Genomic DNA, 19,348 nt, shown 5'->3' with positions numbered 1-19,348 from the left:
ACAGGGGACATAAAGGTGCCACAGGAGGCTGGGGGAGAATTTCCAAAGTGTGGGAGCAGATGTAGAGAATGATATACAAGCATTACACTAAGAGGCAGAGCCAGGTTTTGCAACCTGCGGTGGGGGTGTGTGTGTGTGTGTTAGGATTAGGGTTGCCAAACCTCCAGGATTGTCCTGGAATCTCCAGGAGTTAAAGATTAATCTTGAATTGAAGATCACATCATGTGATGAAGCCTCCAGGAATATGTCCAACCAAAATTGGCACCCTTAGTTAGGACATGAGGGAAAATGGGACAGGACTCTGGGGAGATGGGGCAGATGCAGTAGGGATAGGCCATGAGGGGCAGGAGAACTAGGGCACAGGACAGGTGAAGGGCAGGAGGGTAACGCTTACTGGGTATCTCTTACAGCCTGGCCTAGGGAACCCCTCATCCTCGGGGGATAAGGCCGTTGTGGAGAAGATATCTTTCGCATCAGTCTTCACTGCAGAGGATGTGAGAGAGATTTCCACACCTGAGTCATTCTTTTTAGGTGGCAAATCTGAGGAACTGTCCCTGATTGCAGAGGTTTTGGAACAAACTGATAAATTAAACAGTAATAATTTACTAGGACCAGATGATATTCACCCAAGAGTTCTGAAGGAACTCAAATGTGAAATTGCAGAACTACTAACTGTGGTATGTGACCTATCATTTAAATCAGCTTCTGCAGCAGATGACTGGAAGGTAGCTAATGTAACAGCGATGATTAAAAAAGGCTCCACAATAGGGTTGCCAACTTTCTAATCGCGCAAAACCAAACACCCCTGCCCCACCCCCGTCCCGCATCTTCCCCGAGGCCCGGCCCCTGCCCTGCCCCCTCTCTGAGGCTCCACCCCCCACTCACTCCATCCCCCCTCCCTCTGTCACTTGCTCTCCCCCCACCCTCACTCACTTTCACCGGGCTGGGGCAGGGGGTTGGGGTGCAGGAGAGGGGTGAGGTCTTCAGCTGGGGGTGCGGGCTCTCGGGTGGGGATGAGGGATTTGGGATGCAGGAGAGGGCTCCAAGCTGGGGCAGGCAGTTGGGGTGGGGGGTGAGGGGTAAGGTCTCCAGTTGGGGGTATGGGCTCTGGGGTGGAAGAGGGGTCTCAGGGCTGGGGCAGGGTGTTGGAGTGTGGGTGGGGTGCGGGCTCCGGGAGCGAGTTTGTGTACAGGAAGGGACTCTGGGCTGGGGCAGGGGATTGAGGTTCAGGAGGGGGAGCGAGGTGTGGGGTCCCGGCGACGCTTACCACGGCTCCTAGGAGCGGCTGACAGGTCCCTTTGGCCCTAGGCGCATGGGCAGCCTGGGAGGCGCCATGCGCTGCCCTTGCACCCGCAGATGCCCTCCCCCCCCGCCGCAGCTCCCGTTGGTCGAAGTGCCCGGCCAATGGGAGCTGCAGAGCCGGCACTTGGGCGGGGGCAGCATGCAGAGCCTCCCAGGCCGCCAATGTGCCTAGGGGTCACAGAGACCTGGCAGCTGCTTCCGGGAACCATGTGGAACCAGAGCAGTTAGGGAGCCTGCCTTAGCCCCAGGTTCCCACTGCGCTGCCAACCAGACTTTTAACAGCCAGGTCAGCAGTGCCGACCAGAGCCACCAGGGTCCCTTTTCAACCAGGTGTTCAGGTCGAAAACCAGACGCCTGGCAACCTACTCCACAGGCAACCTTGGAAATTACAGGCCAATAAACCTAACTTCAGTACCAGGCAAATTGGTTGAAACTATAGTAAAGAACAGAATTATCAGACATATAGATGAACACAATTTGTTGGGGAAGAGTCAACATGGCTTTTGTAAATGGAAATCATGCCTCACCAATTCTTTGAGGAGGTCAACAAGCATGTGGACAAGGGTGATCGGGTGGATATAGCGTACTTAGATTTTCAGGAAGCCTTTGACAAGGTACCTCATCAAAGGCTCTTAAGCAAAATAAGCAGTCATGGGATAAAAGGGAAGATCCTCTCATGATAGGAAACAAAGGGTAGGAATAAATGGTCTGTTTTCAGAATAGAGAGGAGTCTGTACTGGGACCAGTGCTGTTCAACATATTCATAAGTGATCTGGAAAAAGGGGTAAGTACTGAAATGGCAAAATTTTCAGATGGTACAAAACTATTCAGCATAGTTAAATCCAAAGCTGACTGCAAAGAGTTACAAAGGGATCTCAGAAAACGGAGTGACTGGACAACAAAATGGCAGATGAAATTCAATGTTGCTAAGTGCAAAGCAATGCACATTGGAAAACAATCTCAACTATACATATAAAATGATGGTAGGCCCACATCTTGAATACTGCATGCAGATCTGGTCGCCCCATCTCAAAAAAATATATGTTGGAACTGGAAAAGGTACAGAAAAGGGCAACAAAAATCATTAAGGGTATGGAACGGCTTCCGTATGAGGAGAGATTAATAAGACCGGGATTCTTCAACTTGGAAAATAGATGACTAAGGGGGGATATGATTGAGGTCTATAAAATCATGACTGGTGTGGAGAAAGTAAATAAGGAAGTATTATTTACTCTCTCTTATAACATAAGAACTAGGGGTCACCCAATGAAATTAATACGCAGCAGGTTTAAAACAAACAAAAGGACATATTTTTTCATACAGTGCACAGTCAACCTGTGGAACCAGAGGATGTTGTGAAGGCCAAGACTATAACAGGGTTCAAAAAAGAACTAGATAAATACATGGAGGATAGGTCCATCAATGGCTTTTAGAGAGAATGGGCAGGAATGGTATCCCTAGTCTCTGTTTGTCAGAAGCTGGGAATGGGCCACAGGGGTTGGATCACTTGATGTACCTGTTCTGTTCATTCCCTCTGAAGCACCTGGCATTTGCCATTGTCCGAAGACAGGATACTGGGCTAGATGGACCATTGGTCTGACCAGGGCCGGCTCCAGGCACCAGCTTCTCAAGCAGGTGTTTGGGGCAGCTGCTCCGGAGAGGGGCGGCAGGTCCAAGTATTTGGCAGCAATTCGGCGGACGGTCCCTCACTCCGTTTGGGAGTGAAGGACCTCCTGCCGAATTGCCACCGCAGATCGCGATCGCAGCTTTTTTTAGATCGCGATCGCGGCTTTTTTGTTTGTTTGTTTTTGTTTTGGCTGCTTGGGGCGGCCAAAACCCTGGAGCTGGTCCTGGGTCTGACCCAGTATGGGTGTTCTTACATGTAGTGTTAACTATGTACACCACAGGTAAACACTATAGAAGAGAGATAGGGCTTGTCTACACAAAGACTGAGTGAACTGTAAGCGGGGATGTGAATCTGCACCGCACTAGCTTGTTGCACACTAACTGGCCAAGTGAACCTTGCTACTGTGCATTAAAGGTTCTGCTATGTGCTTGGATGTTCTGCGGGGGGCATGGATCAGTGTTCACGTTGCACTCCCTGTCAGTACCCGGCCCCAGCCAGGGAAGCTAATGATCCAACCAGCGGACCAAATTTGGTGATAAATCCTGGATAAATCCACGTGAGGCACGTTGCGCATACACTAAGAAGAAGAAACGTGTGGCAAGCTAGTGTGCCGTAGATTCACACTGTAGCTTGCCATGCACTAAGTAGACAGGCCCTTCGCTACACATCTGTGTATTCATTTACATTCCAGAGCGTAGAACTGCTGAAGGTAACAAGTCCTGCTCCTATTGGAGTCATTTACTTCCTTAAGCGCAGGATGCACTTTGAATGCCCTCCCCAGGCAGCATTGCAAAGGGTCAGATAAGGATCAGCTCAATAACTAGCTTGGATATCTCAATGAGTTTAATAAAAATATGATCTCTCTTCGGCAGGCCTGTCAGCACCAGCATGTAACAGGACCCGAACCAGCCCATTGGTATGCAACTATACTGGTTTTAATCCTGTGAAGGGATTAAAACCAGCTTTGTCACTGAGGCAAGTCTCATCAGGTTCCAGTCCATTTCTTGTGGGTAGCAGAGAAGCAACAAGTTAAAGCACAAAAGGTTGCACTGAAATAAGCATCTCAGAGGGAATTATTGAAATCTCTTGAGCATGCCAAATTGGCTGCATCATTATGATTTATAAAATTGGGGGAAGGAGGGAGAGGGGCTTTAGACCCCAGTAACAATAATCCCTTTTATCTGAGTACCTCCGTGCCTTGCAAAGTGAATTAAGTACCATGCATGATCCTCATTTTACATATGGGGAAACTGAGGCACGGAACGGTGACCTAAGTTGCTCAAGGTATCACAGCGAGCCTCCTTGAGAGCTGAGAATAGATCCTTTGCCTGTGAAGGATAAGTCAATGCCTCCATCCACTTAACCACCTGTCTCCTTGATGTTGAGGAGAGATTGCACACAAGGGAGGGCAGCTGGTAATGGAAGGGACACTCAAGCAGAGGCTCCTTCCTGAGAACAGTAGTATCTTGCAGATCTCACTGGGCAGGAAATAGCACAACAACCACCTCTCACATGGTATTCTGACACTTTTGGCCCCAGCCACCGCCAGGAAGGGCAAAGAGAAGCAAAAACGAAAAGTCAACCTGCCGTTTAGTTGGCAAGACTGGACTGGGTTAGAGGGTAAAGTTAGAGGTGACCAACAGAGGAAAAAACAGATCGGGCTGGTATTCTTTTCTTCTTTATTATGCTGTATGCAAAATGTTAGAAAAGTAGAAGATCAGGCCTAATCCTGCAAACACAAACACAAGTGCTTAACTTTATGCACAGGAGTAATTCCATGGAAATCTGTGGGACTGCTCACGGGAGTACAGTTAAGCACATGGATAAGGGTTTGCAGGATCAGGGCCATCGGCGTTGAAGTCAGTAGAGCAGATCCTCAATTGATGTAAATGATCATAGCGCCATGGATTCTATTTGAGCTATGACTGCTTACCCCAGCTGAGGCTCTGTGCAGGTGCAGCACTCCTCAGGCACGCTACACACTGCAGGATTACAGTGTGTGTGTGCTTTCGAAGGTTATCTTTCTTGCTTGTTTGTTACAATAGAAATCCTGATCTTGCCTGCCCTGGAAGACTCTACAGATGACTGGCAATCTGGCAGGGTTATAGAAACTCCATTTATAGTACAGCTAGAGATGGAAAGTTCCGACTGCACATACACAAAGCCCTCCAAGAAAAACGGGAACGCACGACTTGACAATCCTGATATCATATCACATTAGTGTAGCCTGAAAATATAGTTTATGGGCTGGGTCATTAGGTCAGTTATTATTGAACCAGAACACCTGGCAATTTTACTAGTGCAAGACCGGGCTTTCTTGCTTCATAATCAGCACAAAAATGAAAAAAAAATATGGGCAGGAATAAGGTGCTGTGTACAATGAAATGAAAATCACTGCTATCAGCTCGGGGAATTGTGTGGAACAGGATCAGTTGACATGGGGAATGAGTGCTAAAAACATTGCTGGATCTACCTGAAAAGAGGTTTCGGGCCTCTCGAAACATGAGGCTTGATTCTTCTCTCATTGGCACCAATTTCACACCAGTGTAATTCCATGGGAGTCAATGAACTCACTCCTCGTTTACACACTAGTGCAAGTGAGAGCTGAATCAGGTCCACTGACTTCACTTATGCTCAAGGTGGGAGTGGGTGGAGTTAAGAGAGTGGCCATTCTCCTTTGAGCCCAGTGACTGGTATGAACACCCATCAGAGCCTGCATCCCCCTGGCAGAGAGGAGGTCTGCACTGGGACAGGAGGTGCACAGTTCTAGCTTTCTGTTAGATACCTGACACTGCCCAGAGGCGCCATGAGTCACCTTCAAATGGAACTGATCTAGATTTAGCTTCACCCAAGCCACCTTCTTCTAGGGGGCCAGACTGTGACTATTAGTAGACCCCCATGGCTGGCCTGTGCCCGCTGACTCAGGGTCACACGGCTCAGGCGAAGGACCCTGTGAGGTGAGAGTCCCGGCGCTCAGGCTGCAGCCTGACTCCGCACATCTACACCACAATTAAACAGCCCCAGAGCCTGAGCCCTGTGCCAGCCGCGAGTGTCAGACAGCAGCACGGACATTACCCTTGGAGTGCTTGGTGGAGAGTCTGGGAGGAGGGAGGTGTGAGAGGCTGAGATTCCTTGTGCCCTTCGTACACGCATGAGTCAATCAAGATCCAGCTCAGAGCAAACGGCGTTTCCACTTTTCTCCCACTGCTCCTGAAATGTGTCTATTTCCTCTATATGTTATTTACCCAACTGCCCTTCCTGATAGGGGAACCGCTGAGGTATATTTCTTTATGAAACCATTATTTGTATTACTCACCTTTGACTCAGACAGGCTCTTCACCGAATTTTCCCACCCCTTCTCACTTCTTCATCATGAGTGCATGCTGTTTTGTTATTGTAGGGTTGCTCTTGTCTTGGATAATGGTGCTGGGGGCAGAGGTGCAGAGTGAGATGGAGAGGGGAAGTTAGGAATGCAGCACGGAGTTGTTTGGTTTGCAGAAACCCTAGCCAACTTGGCAAAGCCTCACTCGTTTCCTGTTGAGAGAGGGAAGTAATCTTTCACAGGCTGTTTACATGCCAGCACCTTCACCGGAGGCACTTACTGGAAGGAATTTATCACCTTGATCTCTACATAATTAAAAGAATTTATGCCCCTCCCCCCCCCCTTGAGATTCCAGACACTCAACAATCTCCAACAATTCCCCCAGCTGCCTCCCCCTCTCTCCCCGGACTGGAGGGGTGTTAACAGGTCACTTTCTTGTATTTAGCTGTGACACCCTGAGGGCAGATCTACTCTTACAAGGCTGCAGCTGAGTTGCTGTAGCGCTTCAGGGCAAGTCTACGCTACAGGGTTAAGTTGACCTAAGTTATGCAACTCCAGCTACATGAATAACGTAGCTGGAGTCGACGTATGCTTCTCGTTCTGGTGGAGTACCGGAGTCGACGGGAGCGCCATCAGCGGTCGATTTAGTGGGTCTTCACTAGACCCACTAAATCAACCCCTGGTGGATCGATCGCTGCACGTCGATCCGCCGGTAAGTGGAGAGAAGCGGTCAGTGAAGACACTACTATGCCGGTGGGAGAGCTTCTCCCATCAGCGTAGTTAATACCCCACTGAGAGCAGCGGTAGCTGTGTTGAGGTAAGACACCCTCCCATTGACATAGTACTGTCTACCCCAGGGCTTAGATTGGTGTAACTGCATCACTCAAGGGTATGGATTTTTCACATCCCCTGAGTGATATAGTTATACGGATGTAAGCTTATAGTGTAGACGTGGCCTGCATATGTTCCCCAGACCTGAAGAAGAGCTCTGTGTAAGCTCGAAAGCTTGTCTCTCTCACCAACAGAAGTTACCTCGCCCACCTTGTCTCTCATAATATCCCGGGACTGACACAGCTACAACAATTTGCTTAATCCCTGTTAACGGCACTTGGTTCTTGGCCGTTTGATTAAGCTGTGTCTGGGACCCAGCCACTGGTATTCCCAGCATCAACAATTCCCACTGACTTTGCTGGGCACTTACAGAGCTCAGCACCTGACAGGAACGGGTCCTTTGCATTATGACCAACCTCAAGGGCTAGATTCACAAAAGGACTCAGGCACCTGACTGCCACTTTGGAGGCCTAAATCCCAGAATCAAGCCCCTCTGGGATTCACAGCCCCCGTCCTCAGCTGGCCCTGCAGGTGCCTAAACTTGCTTGGCCCTTAAATTTTTGCAGTAAACGTTCCCTAGGTGCCTATATTCCTGCCTCTGAGCTTGCACACGGCAGCCCCATGCCAGGCGTCCGGATGCCAAAGCCCTAGAGCAATGCACAAACTGGGGGAAGGTAGGAGATTCTCTGCTCAATTTGCCTGCAGGGCCTGATCCAGTACACGTGCTGGGCTGTTTACACTGGAAAAAAGAGGAGAAAGGATTTTAAAAAAATGAAAACCCCACTTTTCATACTTTTAAAAATGTTTTCCAATGGGAAGAAGCTGTAAAACAGTAAGAACAGGTGTGTAAATAGGGTTTTTCCTACTTTCATTTTTTTAAACCTTTCTCCCCACTTTCCCCAGTGTAAAAATTGGGGCAAGAGTTTTTAAAAAAGGAGAAAAAAGTATGGGGGGGACCCTAACCAAATCCAAAAGCTGAAAAAAAAGGAAAAAACAGACTTGTTTTGGTTTCCAAAAACTGAATCAAAACACTCTTGTAAGTTGAGAAGAATCAAATAAATGTGTTTTGTTTCCAAATGAAAAAAAAAATCATTTTTAATTTTCCATTTGAAATCAACATTTTCCTGCAGAAAATTGTATGATGCTGGCAGACCAAGTGCCAGCCCTTGCCAAGGCTGCAAGTGTCAGCTGAGCACTGACAAATTCATAGCTGGAATCCAGGCCAGCTCACCGGTATGTTAGCATTGTTCAGGAAAGGTATTAGACTTATACGAATGTGTTCAGTGTTTATGTCTCTATAGAATGCTTGTGAATTGCTGCATGTGTCAATTTCAGTTGTAATGGTTGTATCCCAGGCTATAAAGTGATATGTATGTTTGCTTTATAACTGTAAAACTGCTTGCTCTGAACCTGTCAACCAGTCAGGAGGGATGGTCCACCACCCATCAAGAAGGGCTATTAAAACTAAATGGGCCTTTGTGGAACATAATGCTACAAAGACTTGGTTAATGGCTCTCTCACGCCCATGAAGGTGCTGCGTGCAAGAAAGCTTATCCCCATCAACTTGAATTCTGGAAGAAGGAAATAAAAATAGCTGACATTTCATCTCTTTGATCTTTGGACTGTCACAGGACTGGAGCTAGGAAACAGAAATCCCCGAGTCAACTGGGTCAATCCCCGAGTCAAGCCCTAAGAGACATTCAGTGCTGATAGATTGCTACAACTCTGTCACCTTTTGGAGCCATAGACTGTAACTCATTTGTATATATATATGTTTGTCTGCTTTAACCTGTAAATAACTCTCTCATTTCTTTTTCCTAGTTAATTTTATTAATTTACTACAGAATTGGCTGCAAGTGTTGTCTTTGATGTGAGATGTGAGGTACCAATTGACCTGAGGTACCAATTGACCTGAGGTACGTGACTGTCTCTTGGGACTGGAAGCAACCTGAGTTTTTTGTGATCTTTGGTGTCTAGCAATCAGCTTTCACTAAACCCAGCTTGCCTGGGTGGCAAGGTAGACCGGAGTGCCCCAGGGGACTGTCTGTGACTCCATGGAAAAACTGTTATAGTGCTGGAAGAGTTCTCACTTGTTACTGGTTTGATGAAATCTAATTACAGACCATACAATCCATTTCGGGTCGCTGCCCTGCCTTTTTGACAGTCTTCCCTGAAGTTTGGCACTCACAGCTGTGACCACTCCCGCCAGCATGAGAAACCAATTGTGACAAAACCACATTTTCCAACTAGAAAGTTTCTTGTGTGAAAAATTTTCTACCAGGCCTACAACATTGGGGTGAAATCCAAGCCCATTGAAGTTAATGGCAAAACTCCCTTTGACTTCAGTGGGCTAGGATTTGATGTCAGGTGGAGCTGAGATGGCATTCCGGTGAGTGACCCTGGTGCACTTCTCAGTCCTGTCCATGAATGCCTGGGCACTCAGCATCTGCATTTAGTTTCCTAAAGCATCTGCACTCTTCTAAGGCAACAAAAGGGAGTTAGCAGAGAAACAATTGTTGGGAAAGAAAAAGGGAACTGCTCTGAGATTCAGTATAACTAAGGCTATGATTTTGTCACTGTGGTCATGGAAGTCACGGAAGCTGTGACTTCCAAAGACCTCCGTGACTTCAGCCCGCCGCAGCTGGGAGCTGTAGGGTCCTGCCGATCCCCGCAGCTCCCAGCCACCATGGGGGGACCTAGCAGTGCCCTGTCTGCCGCGGGCAGCTCCTAGCCACCATGGGCAGCAGGTCGTGGGACCCTGCAGCTCCCATCATGTCATCCTGTTCAGAAACCATTCATCCATCTAAAGAAAACAATTTGCCATTTTGAAACAACAAATTCTGTTTCCTTTTTGAGATGTTGATTCAAAAGGGGAGTTTTTGTTGTCATTCTTCCAAATGGAATGTTGTTGTTGCTGCTGAAATCCCATAGAAAATCTCCGTTTTGACAAAAACACATATTCCAACGGGACCACCTTTCAGTGAAAACATTTTGAGCGTCTCCACTGCTGCAATCTGAAATGTGTGTGTGTGGCGGGGGTGACAATGAGCAGCATGATCAGACGCTGTCTGCAGCAGTGAGTAGAGATCAGGCTGTATGGGATTTATAGTTCCTTGACCCACCTGGTGCCCCAGGTAAGTCACTCTGTTTTGGCCTATTTGACACTTTTTAGCCTTAACAGTTAGTCCTGCCTGCTGGATGCGCTCAAAAACTTTTTCCAGGTGCTCCATGTGCTCTACCCATGAATCAGAAAAAATGGCCACATCATCGAGGTAGGCAACTGCAGATTCTCCCAATCCCGCTAGGAGACCATCTACAAGTCTTTGGAAGGTGGCGGGTGCATTTCGCAACCCGAAAGGGAGTACATTGAATTCATACACCCCTGCCTGGGTGACGAAGGCTGACCTTTCCTTAGCGGGTTCATCTAGTGGTACTTGCCAGTACCCCTTGGTTAAGTCTAAAGTAGAGATGAATTGGGCATGTCCCAATTTCTCCAATAGCTCATCTGTGCGTGGCATTGGATAGTTGTCAGGATGAGTTACAGCATTTAGCTTACGGTAGTCCACGCAAAAGCGTATTTCCCCATCTGGTTTGGGAACTAGAACCACTGGAGATGCCCATGCACTCTTAGAGGGGCGGATTATACCCATCTGTAGCATGTCCTGGATCTCCCTTTGTATAGCAGTTTTGGCATGAGGTGACTCCCGGTAGGGTGGGGTTCTAATAGGGTGAGCGTTACCTGTGTCAATGGAGTGGTATGCCCGTTCGGTCCATCCTGGAGTGGCTGAGAAAATTGGTGCAAAGCTTGTGCACAGCTCCTTGATCTGCTGTCGCTGCAGACGTCCAAGGGTCATGGAGAGGTTCACCTCTTCCACGCCACCATCCTTTTTTCCTTCATAGTAGACACCTTCAGGCCACTCCGCGTCATCTGTTTCCTGGGCTGTAAACTGGCAAACGTTTAATTCTCTGGAATAAAAGGGCTTAAGAGAATTAACATGGTATACCTTAGGCTTTATGTTGGAGGTGGGGGAGGCTATGAGATAGTTAACAGCTCCTAGGCGCTCCTGGACCGTGAATGGTCCTTCCCACGACGCTTCCATTTTATGGGCCTGGATTGCCTTTAAGACCATGACTTGGTCTCCTACTTTGAAGGACCGTTCTCTGGAATGTTTATCATACCAGGCCTTTTGCTCTTCCTGAGCATCCTTTAGGTTTTCTTTAGCAAGGGCCAAAGAATGTCGGAGGGTGTTTTGTAGGTTGCTTACAAAGTCTAGAATGTTTGTTCCTGGAGAAGGCGTAAACCCCTCCCATTGCTGCTTCACCAACTGTAATGGCCCCTTAACCTCACGGCCATACACAAGTTCAAATGGTGAAAACCCTAAACTGGGATGTGGTACAGCCCTGTAGGCAAAAAGCAACTGCTGCAACACGAGGTCCCAATCATTGGAGTGTTCATTTACAAATTTACGTATCATGGCCCCCAAAGTTCCATTAAACCTCTCCACCAGGCCATTGGTTTCATGGTGGTAAGGGGTGGCAACCAAGTGATTCACCCCATGAGCTTCCCACAGGTTTTCCATGGTTCCTGCCAGGAAGTTAGTTCCCGAATCTGTAAGGATGTCGGAGGGCCAACCTACCCTGGCAAAAATGTCTGTTAATGCCTGGCACACACTTTTAGCCCTGGTGTTGCTTAAGGGTACTGCTTCCGGCCATCGGGTAGCAACATCCATGAAAGTCAGTACGTACTGCTTTCCTCTGGGTGTCTTCTTTGGGAAAGGACCCAGAATATCCACAGCTACGCGCTGAAATGGGACCTCAATTATGGGTAGTGGCTGGAGAGGGGCTTTAACCTGGTCTTGGGGTTTTCCCACTCGTTGGCACACCTCACAAGACCGGACATAATTAGCAACGTCCTTGCCCATTCCCTCCCAGTGGAAGGACTTCCCCAACCGGTCTTTGGTTCTGTTCACCCCAGAATGGCCACTGGGATGATCATCGGCTAAGCTCAAGAGCTTTACCCGATACTTAGTGGGAACTACCAACTGCCTTTGAGGATGCCAGTCTTCCTGGTGCCCACCAGAAAGAGTCTCCTTGTATAAAAGTCCTTGTTCTACAACAAACCGGGATCGGTTAGAAGAGCTGAGAGGCGGTGGGGTGCTCCGCGCCGCCGCCCAAGCTTTTTGAAGGCTGTCATCTGCTTCCTGCTCGGCCTGGAACTGTTCCCTTGATGCTGGAGACATCAGTTCCTCCTTGGACTGTGGACTGGGGCTTGGTCCCTCTGGAAGTGATGCAGGTGCTGGGGCTGTTTCCATTGACTGTGAACCGCTGTCCGCTGGTGCACTATGTGGTAACTCAGGCTCTGGCTGAGCCTCTTGGGTAGGGTTATCTGCTGCTTCTGCCAGTTCAGGCTCGCTGGTGCCCTCTGGCATTGGAGTTGTAGACGGGTTTGCAAGCGCTGGACTCAGGGCTGGCAATGGTTCTGGTGCTGGTTGCGTTGCCAGTTCCGGTTCTGGGACTGGCTTTGGCTGGGTCTCTGGGATTGGATCCACTACGGCTGTTGCAGTCGTTGGCAGAGGATCCAGTTCCACCACCTTTGTCTGGGTCTCCGGTAACACAGACGGGGCCCTGGTGGACAGCTCAGGAACAGGGATGGGGGTGAAAGCTTGCTTAGCCTGGCTGCGGGTGACTATTCCCACCCTCTTGGCTACCTTCACATGGTTGGCCAAATCTTCCCCCAGCAGCATGGGAATGGGATAATTGTCATAGACTGCAAAAGTCCACATTCCTGACCAGCCCTTGTACTGGACATGCAACGTGGCTGTAGGCAAGGTTACAGATTGTGACACGAAGGGTTGAATTGTCACTGTAGCCTCTGGGTTGATGAGTTTGGGGTCCACTAGGGATTGGTGGATAGTTGACACTTGAGCCCCAGTGTCCCTCCAAGCGGTAACCTTCCTTCCGCCCACTCTCAAGGTTTCCCTTCGCTCCGAGGGTATGAGAGAGGCATCTGGGTTTGGGGATCTTTGGTGTGATTGGGGTGTAATGAACTGTAATCGGTTGGGGTTCTTGGGGCAGTGAGCCTTTATATGTCCCAGTCCATTACATTTAAAACATCGCCCTGCTAAGGTATCACCGGGACGAGGTTGGTTGGTGGAGACTGGTGTGGTGGGGTGAGAAGGCGTCTGGGGTTTCCCTTGGGATGTGGGTGGGGCCTTGGGTTGTCCCCGGTGGTAAGGTTTTGTTTCGGCTCGCCCCTTCTGATATTCGCTCCAACTGCTACTAGTTTTTTTCTTTTCTGCCACCTCCACCCATTGGGCTCCAATCTCCCCCGCCTCAGTTACAGTTTTGGGCTTCCTATCTAGGATGTACCTTTCTATTTCCTCAGGAACACCCTCTAAAAACTGCTCCATTTTTACTAGGGAAAGCAGATCTTCCAGAGATTTAACATTTGCTCCTGATACCCAGGCATCACAATTTTTGTCAATGTGGTAGGCATGACGGGTAAATGACACATCCGGTTTCCACTTTAGGGCTCTGAACCGCCGACGGGCATGCTCGGGTGTTAGCCCCATTCTGAGTCTGGCCTTGTTTTTAAAAAGTTCATAACTGTTCATGTGTTCCTTAGGCATTTCAGCCGCCACCTCTGCTAAGGGTCCACTGAGCTGCGGCCTCAGCTCTACCATGTACTGGTCTGCAGTGATGCTGTATCCAAGGCAGGCCCTTTCAAAATTTTCTAAGAAGGCCTCAGTATCATCGCCTGCCTTGTAGATGGGGAATTTTCTGGGATGGGAAGTGGTACCTGGAGGGGGGTTGTTAGCATTGGCTGGTGCATCCTGCTTAGCCTTTGCTACTTCCAGTTCATGCTTCCTTTCTTTTTCTCTCTCCTCCATCTCTTTTTCTTTCAGCTCCATCTCTCTCTTGTGGGCCTCCTCTTTGGCTTTTTCTTCTCTTTCTCTCTGCTCTGTCTCGAGTTTTGTTAATTGAAGCAGTCTCTGATGTTTTCTTTCATTTTCTTCTGCTTCTAGTTTGGCCAGTTCTATTTTGTTAGCTACTTCTTTGGTAGTCATTTTCCTGTTTTCTTGTGCTGGGTAACCCCCTTTGCAGTTGACAAACTGGGAAGCTCTCAGCTCTGGCTGCTGCAGAGTTAACAGTAACTTTCTAACTAGCTACTCCCGAGGATGTAAAAAGAAAAAAAAAAAAATTCAGCTTGTAAATACCTTTTACCAGTCATTTGCTAATTGAACCCTTCTCTTAACAAAGGACCTGTAAAAAAAACTTAACACCTCTGCCTTCAGGCAAGGAGAGATAAGATATGCATCTATCTACTTCCAGCTCGGCTTTCCAAGCAGCTAGAAGGAAAAAAAAAATCTCACTGGCTTTTGGGTTTAAAATGATCCCACCGCTATTCACCATGTCAGGACTGAGATCCCCACTTTGAACTTTAGGGTACAAATGTAGGGGCCTGCGTGAAAAACTTCTAAGCTTAACTACCAGCTTAGCTCTGGTTCGGCTGCCACCATCAATGGATTCCCTCCCTGGGAAGCCTTGAAAAACCCTCACCAAATCCCTGGTGAAAACAAATCCAAAACCCCTTGGATCTTAAAACAAGGAGAAATTAACCATTCCCCTCCTTCCTCCCACCAACTCCTGGTGAATCAGTTCCAACCCCCCCCTGGGATCTACAACAGGGAGAAATTAACCATTCCCCTCCTTCCTCCCACCAACTCCTGGTGAATCAAGATCCAAAACCCCTTTGGATCTAAAACAAGGAAAAATCAATCAGGTTCTTAAAAAGAAGATTTTTAATTAAAGAAAAAGGTAAAAATCATCTCTGTAAAATCAGTATGGAAATTAACCTTACAGGGTAATCAAACTTAAAGAGCTCAGAGGACTCCCCTCTAGTCTCAGGTTCAAAGTACAGCAAACAAAGATAAACACTCTAGTAAAAGGTACATTTACAAGTTGAGAAAAACAAAGGAAAACTAACACGCCTTGCCTGGCTATTTACTTACAAGTTTGAAATAGGAGAGGCTTGTTTAGAAAGATGTGGAGAACCTGGATTGATGTCTGGTCCCTCTCATTCCCGGAGAACGAACACACTCCCAAACAAAGAACACAAACAAAAGCCTTCCCCCCCCCAAGATTTGAAAGTATCTTGTCCCCTTATTGGTCTTTTAGGTCAGATGCCAGCCAGGTTACCTGAGCTTCTTAACCCTTTACAGGGAAAAGGATTTTGGAGTCTCTGGCCAGGAGGGATTTATAGTACTGTATAATGTACACAGGACAGCTATTACCCTTCCCTTTATAGTTATGACACAGACTAACACGGCTACTCCCTGATACTTGACGCCAGGCTGTATTGGAACCAAAGCAAGCCAGGCAAAGTCTCCCTTGCTCTCCTTGAAGTGCTCCTGTTGTTTTCTTAACATGGCGCTGCTGGTGGGGATATCTGGGGAGCGCTGCTGCGGTAGGGGAGAGGCGCCAGGGACTGGTGGCACCCAGGGCCAGCAGCACCAGCTGCCAGGGGACATGCATTGTGGCTGCTCCGGCCGGCCGCCCAGGGACCGCTGCTGAGGGCCACGGACCATGGCTGCCCTGGCCAGCCATCCGCCTGGGGACCGCTGCCTGGGCTAGCAGACCATGGCTGCTCCAGTCGCCCCAGGATTGCTGCCAGGGGCTGCCCCAGCAGCAGCTGGTGTGGCTGTCCCCGGGGCCCCCTGAGCAGCTGGCCCAGGATCAGCTGCTTGGGCAACCCTGGGCTCATCCACACCGGCCGCTGCAGAAGTCAGAGGTCATGGAAAGTCCTGGAATCCATGACTTCCTCAACCTCTGTGACAGACATGGGGCCCTAATCATCAGGGCCGGCTCCAGGCACCAGCAAAACAAGCAGGTGCTTGGGGCGGCACATTTCTAGGGGCGGCATTCTGGCATCGGCCATCATAGGCGCCGACTCCGGGGCATGGAGAAAAAGTGCCCCTGTCGCCCCAGCTCGCCACCCCAGCTCGCCTCCGCCTGCTCCCCCAAGCGCGCCGCCACCGCTCCGCTTCTCCCCACGCCCTCCCAGGCTTGCCGCGTGCGAAACAGCTGTTTCGCGCAGCAAGGATGGGAGGGAGGACACGCCGAGCGGTGGGGCGCTCGGAGGAGGCAGCGGTGGTGGAGCGGAGGTGAGCTGGAGCAGGGAGCGGTTCCTCTACCCCCCATTACTTCCTGTGCCCCCCACTCTAGCTCACCTCCGCTCTGCCTGCTCCCCTGAACTCGCTGCTGCTCCACTTCTCCCCCTCCCTCGCTTGAGAGGGAGGGAGGGAGGGAGAGAAGCGGAGCAGCGGCACACCCAGGGGAGCAGGCGGAGCGGAGGTGAGCTAGGATGGGAGGTCACGGGGGGTCCCGCAGGAAGCAATGGGGAGGGGGGAAATGCAGCACGCCCAGGGGAGGAGGCGGGGCTGGGGATTTGGGGAAGGAGTTTGGAAGGGGTGGATTTGGGGCGGGGCCAAGGGAAGGGGGGCACAAAAAACGGGGGGGGGGCAAACATTTTTTTGCTTGGGGCGGCAAAAATCCTAGAGCCGGCCTTGCTAATCATAATTAAATACAGTATCAGCCATTCTGAAGTGGGCAGAACTCTGAATGTTCTTACACTGCGAAACTTGTAAGAACAGAATAGGAAACTAATTCAAGTGGACAGCAGTTTTTGTCAGTATTCAAGAATAGAGCTGCTCAGAAAAATGGGGTTTTGACTGTGGAAAATTTCAATGAAAACAAGTGTTCAACAGAAAATTTAAACTATTTGTCAAAAATCCAAAAACTCAGAAAACTGAACATTTTTGGCTGAAAGCCGAAAAATGTTGGTTGGAAAATTTTCCATTTTCCAACACAAAAAAAAAAAAAAAAAAAAAAAATCAAAAAATGTTGAGGAAAGCAGAATCATAGACTTTAAGGCCAGAAGGGACCATCATGATCATCTAGTCTGACCGCCTGCACACCGCAGGCCACAGAACCTCGCCCACCCACTCCTGTAATAGACCTGTAACCTCTGGCTGAGTTACTGACGTCCTCAAATCATGGTTTAAAGACTTCAAATTACTGAGAATCCACCATTTACACTAGTTTAAACCTGCAAGTGACCCGTGCTCCATGCTGCAGAGGAAGGTGAAACCCCCCCAGGGTCTCTGCCAATCTGACCTGGCAGAAAATTCCTTCCCCAACCCCAAATATGCCCATCAGTTAGATCCTGAGCATGTGGGCAAGACCCAGTAGCCAGACACCTGGGAAAGAATTTTCTGCAGTAACTCAGAGCCCTCCCCATCTAGTGTCCCATCACTGGTTGTTGGAGACATTTGCTACTGTTGTTTTGTCAAAAATCCCATTTTCTCTTAAAAATAATTTTGTCCTTTTTTTTTTTTTAAATCTGGCCTTATTTAATTAGCCAGGATGGACGGGATGGTGTCCCTAGGCTCTGTTTACCAGAAGCTGGGGATGGGTGACAGGGGATGGATCACTTGATGATTACCTGTTCTGTTCATTCCTGCTGAAGGACCTGTCATTGGCCACTGTCGGAAGATGGGCTACTGGGCTAGATGGACCTTTGGTCTGACCCAGGATGGCCTTTCTTAGGTTCTTATGTAATGAGTTGCCAAGGAGGAAATTTGCTCTGGTTTGCAAGCACCTCACATTTTTAAGCAGACATCAGATTCCAGACATTACCGTATTGCAGATACCATGAAGATTGCAAACACCATTTTGGCAAACAAGAAGCTCATGCTGTTATTTTTAATTCAGTTTTGCATACAGCTGTTGATCTACCAGTTAACAGACAACTAATCCTCTTAAACCCTCTGCTTGGTTGCTTTCATTGCTGTGTATTTCTTTTGCTTCCCTCTGTGTTTAGAAAATATGTCATTTTTGTTATGTAACCAAACTGATTTCCTTGTATTGGAAACAAATCTTCATTGTAGATACATGTTTGGAATTAGCTTGGTTGGAATGAGCTACAGCATCAGTCATGGAGATTGTAGCGCTCATTAAAACCCAATGAAGTTGTCTTTTATTATTAAAAAGGAAGTATTTGTATTTTAATAAGCATCTGATTTATATTGTTCTGTAGAACAAAGTTTATTCCTATGTGACCAGGTGCCACTCTGTACCATTGGCATATGCGGTGTCATTTTAAGGTCAGGTCTATACCACAACGTTGTGCCGGCATAGATACATTGGCTACCAGTGTGAAAAAAGCACACCCCTGACATGACTATGCCAGCAAAACACGCCCTAGAGACACCTGAAAACAAAATTAATCAGACTGTTTTGAATTGAATGAAACTTTTGTTCAGAACCAAATTTGTGTTTGATTTTTCATTTGGGGGAGGAAAAAATGGTCACTTTGGGTTGACCTGAAACAATGTTTTTTTGGATTTTTTAGATTGGCCACCAAAAAACCCCCATGCGTCCAGTTCTAAGTGCGAGCTCTTATTCAAAGGAGCAAACTCCAAGGGACTATGTGTGAGGGCACACTGGCATGAGCTACACAATCGTGACCGTATTAGTCATAAGAAACTGCCACTGCGCATGGGGGCCATGCAGCTAAATCCATCAGACAGGCCCCTGCCTCAGAGATCTTGCAGTAAAAATGACAGGGCGGAGATGGGGGGGGGTAGGCTCCAACACGGGGTAGCTCTTACATAAAATGAAGATACAGCTAGGCCACCTCTACGCTACGGGCGCTACAAAGGCACCGCCATGCTGCTGTAGCACCATAGCGAAAACGTTTCCTATGGCGATGGAAGAGTTTTTACACACACACACACACACACACACACACACACACACACACACACACACACACAGAATGAGGAGCAAATCTAGACTCCATCTGTGCAGAGGTCCCCCTGGCAGCAAAATCAGCTGCGGAAGAAGGTGGGGGATTTTCGCAGGCCACCCAGGGGTGGGGATGGGCACCCCTGGTGCAGCTGGTATTCTAGTTCTCCAAAAGCTCACTGCATGGCCGCACACAGTGGGGAGTGGGCAATGGGAATGGGTGAGTTGTAGGAGGGGCCAGGGCAGGGCCACAAATCCCACCGCACAAATCTTCAGGTTCTCCTTCTACGTAGGGGTGGGCAGAGGCGTCAGTCACAAATGCCCACCACGAGGCTGGAAGGGAATCTATGGAGCAGCTCCCCAGCCATTCTGTGATTTTGGGGGAAGGGATTGTGCCTTGTTTCAGCAATGCCCAGCCTGGACCATACAGGATGTTTGCTGGAAGAAAACCTGGTATT

General features: G+C 48.7%; 1 protein-coding gene across 1 annotated transcript in view; it reads right to left on the bottom strand.

Annotated features, from left to right (window-relative positions):
* Positions 1 to 15,252, bottom strand: part of ADGRF5 (adhesion G protein-coupled receptor F5) — a 92,307-nt gene extending 77,055 nt beyond the window's left edge. Inside the window, exons 1-2 of the mRNA XM_054023566.1 lie at positions 15,095 to 15,252; positions 6,246 to 6,463 (exon numbers count right to left, since the gene is read on the bottom strand). The gene's annotated coding sequence lies outside the window, so the exon portion shown is untranslated. The remainder of the gene's footprint in view (positions 1 to 6,245; positions 6,464 to 15,094) is intronic.
* Between the last annotated feature and the right edge of the window lie 4,096 nt (positions 15,253 to 19,348).

Source organism: Malaclemys terrapin, chromosome 3 (assembly GCF_027887155.1).
Source record: "Malaclemys terrapin pileata isolate rMalTer1 chromosome 3, rMalTer1.hap1, whole genome shotgun sequence".
Classification (NCBI taxonomy): Eukaryota; Metazoa; Chordata; order Testudines; family Emydidae; genus Malaclemys; species Malaclemys terrapin.
Note: the sequence above shows the minus strand (reverse complement) of the source record. Positions and strands in the feature narration are given on the sequence as shown.